The 3,234-nt window shown below is 40.9% G+C and overlaps 1 long non-coding RNA gene across 2 annotated transcripts in view; it reads left to right on the top strand.

Annotated features, from left to right (window-relative positions):
* Positions 1 to 3,234, top strand: part of LOC112072136 (uncharacterized) — a 9,943-nt gene extending 6,709 nt beyond the window's left edge. The window contains exons 1-3 of one of the 2 annotated variants that reach the window (XR_011476103.1): positions 193 to 205; positions 2,880 to 3,010; positions 3,148 to 3,234. This is a non-coding gene — a long non-coding RNA (uncharacterized lncRNA). Of the gene's footprint in view, positions 1 to 192; positions 206 to 2,879; positions 3,011 to 3,147 lie in introns of those variants that run through there. The other variant, XR_011476104.1, reaches the window with a different exon arrangement.

Below are 3,234 nucleotides of genomic sequence, written 5' to 3'. Positions count from 1 at the left end.
ACACACACACACACACACACACACACACACACACACAACACACACACACTTCTCTGACTCTTCTTTGTGTGGTTTTCTGCAGACGACCAAACAGACCTGTCAATCACAGGTATAAGCATTTTGATTGGCTGTATATGAGCGCCTGTTGGAGCAAGTTTGGTTCCGCCATCCCCATCCCCTCACTGCCTGACAAAACAAGTCACAGGTCAGTGGCTTCCATGGCAACCGTCGCCTCAGTTTTTTCCTGATATCTTGTTGTGGTCTGAAAAAACGTGGCTTTAGAAAATATGTATTGAGCTGTGTGTAAGGCATCCTTCAAGCATAAATAGTTCTGTATTGGAGCCTGTTCACAAATGGCCATCTAGTGAGGTCATAAATAGTTCTGTATTGGAGCCTGTTCACAATGGCCATCTAGTGAGGTCATAAAATAGTTCTGTATTGGAGCCTGTTCACAATGGGCCATCTAGTGAAGGTCATAAAATAGTTCTGTATTGGGCTGAGCCTGTTCACAATGGCCATCTAGTGAGGTCATAAATAGTTCTGTATTGGAGCCTGTTTCACAATGGCCATCTAGTCGAGGTCATAAATAGTTCTTCGTATTGGAGCCTGTTTCACAATGGCCATCTAGTGAGGTCATAAATAGATTCTGTATTGAGCCTGTTCACATGGCATCTAGTGAGGTCATAAATAGTTCTGTATTGGAGCCTGTTCACAATGGCCATCTAGTAGGGTCATAAATAGTTCTGTATTGGAGCCTGTTCACCAATGGCCATCTAGTGAGGTCATAAATAGTTCTGTATGGCTGTTCACAATGGCCATCTAGTGAGGTCATAAATAGTTCTGTATGGAGCCTGTTCACCAATGGCATCTAGTGAGGTCATAAATAGTTCTGTATTGGAGCTGTTCACAATGGCCATCTAGTGAGGTCATAAATAGTTCTGTATTGGAGCCTGTTCACAATGGCCATCTAGTAAGGGTCATAAATAGTTCTGTAATTGGAGCCTGTTCACAATGCCATCATTATCGTAGTGAGTGCGTTTCATAAATAGTTCTGTTTATTTGGAGCCTTGTTCACAATGGTGGGATGGTCCCCAATCTTCTTTTCTATCATAGTTCAGGTCAAAACCACATTAAAAAAAAAAAAAAAAAAAAAAAAACAAAAATTAGGTCCGACATGTATTGGTTAACAGGAAGGAAATGGGTTTAACAGGAACATGTAATTAACAGGAAGGAAATGGGTTTAACAGTAACATGTAATTAACAGGAAGGAAATGGGTTTAACAGTAACACGTAATAAGCAGGACACTGACAAACATGAGCTAAAACAGTAGAGCACATGGCATAACAAACTGAGGACATGAATATCATCAAAGGGGTGTCATAACTAAGACTAGAAATGTGGAAGCATTATACATGTTTAGCAAGAGCACTTACATTTAAACATTCCCGTAATATAACAGAAAAAGTTTCCCGGGTTTTATTAGTCCGTAGATACGGGATATGCTTGGTATAACATCGTCCAACCTGCTTACTTGCAGGTTCCTTCTGGACAATACGACAACAATAAGAAATATAAGAATATGAACTTTAAAGTAAATGGATCAGTATAATATAAAACCATTTTTAGCATAAGTATAATACAGGAAGTCACCATTTTATAGTCCCGAAAGCTGAGGAACATACGCACATCCAGGCACGTTTAGAAGGTTCTGGAGTAAGGAGCAAACTCGCTGTTTAGCAATTTACCATAATCCCAACTCATGACATTCCTACCCTGCATCAATCTGCAGGTAGCTAACACACCAGGTTCAATGTTAACTAGCTAACATTAGGCTATAACTAGCAAAGCAAATGGGTTCTGAAATACTAATAATATTACTACACAGATCGTACAGGTAACGTTAGCTAGCTGACCTAACAACAGCAGTCAAACACCCAAGCTAACTGGCTAATGTTGGCTAGCTTGCTAGCTACTTCCCGACACATGAGAAAACAGCTCACTCTGACTATTTTACTCACCCTATTGAAATGGATACTTGCATAGTGAAGTATTTTGTTTAAACATGTAGCWAGCTAGCTAAACAATGAACCATAATCCCAACTCATGACATTACTACCCTGCATCAATCTGCAGGTAACTAATCAACCAAGTTCAATGTTAGCTAGCTAACATAACTAGCAAACCAAATGGCTTTGAGATACGAATAATATTACTACACAGATCATACATGTAATGTTAGCTAGCCAGCCAGCTAACGTTAGCTGACAGTACTCTTTAACATGAAATGAATACGACTTTCTGACAAAATTCTGAAACATGTAATATCTGAAAATGTAGCTAGCTAGACTCTCTTACCCGTATACATGGATAGACGCTTCTCCCTCTCTCACGCCGTGGATGCCCTTAGTTTGAAGATGTAATCCGGAGACAGGTGTTTTCTSCTTAGCTATCATACTCTAATTCCACTGATTTCAAAACTCTATCCTCCAGAAAGTGGAGCGCAACACTTACGCAGTTATACTACGAGATATATATATGTTTTAAAGATGCGTTAGATAGGATTACCTAGACATACTGACCAGCTCAAATAGACAGAAGCGGGCTGTATGGCAGACCAATCGGAACTCATCTCTCTGCATGTCCAGCCCACTCATTATCTCAGCCAATCATGGCTAGCGGAAAGGTTGCTGCCTTTTTCTGTGGCTGAACCAACTAGGCTCCTAATTTAACATTTGTATTCGTATTTACAGATGGCATACAAGTTATTAAGTGAGAACAGGTGGCGTGGCCAAGCACCAATTAGTTCAACCAGGTCATCTGCAGAAGAGTGGTCGTCAAATACAATGTTAGTGTTATATCCATTCCTTCATCTTGTCAGGTCGTTTTGAGGAGGAGTTTATCAAGATGAGGATGGAGAGACTGCAGGGCTGGATGTGTCGTATGTGTCGACATCCTGTCGTCTCCAACAGTGACGTCTTTCAACTCTTCCTCACGTACAGAGACGAGAAGGTACACACACAAACATACACACACACACACACATATACACAAACATATATACACACACATATATACACATATACACACACACATATACACACACACACTCGTGCAGTCCCTCACTCTCTCTGTCTGTGTGTGGTCAGGAGTGGAAGACCGGGAAGAGGAGAGCAGAGAAGGATGAGTGTGTTGGACCAATGGTCTTCTCCACCATCGACCCTGAAGCTCCTGAG

This window comes from Salvelinus sp. IW2-2015, unplaced genomic scaffold, assembly GCF_002910315.2.
Source record: "Salvelinus sp. IW2-2015 unplaced genomic scaffold, ASM291031v2 Un_scaffold1830, whole genome shotgun sequence".
NCBI classification, from domain to species: Eukaryota; Metazoa; Chordata; class Actinopteri; order Salmoniformes; family Salmonidae; genus Salvelinus; species Salvelinus sp. IW2-2015.
The sequence above is the reverse complement of the archived record's forward strand: the minus strand, read 5'-3'. Positions and strand labels throughout refer to the sequence as shown.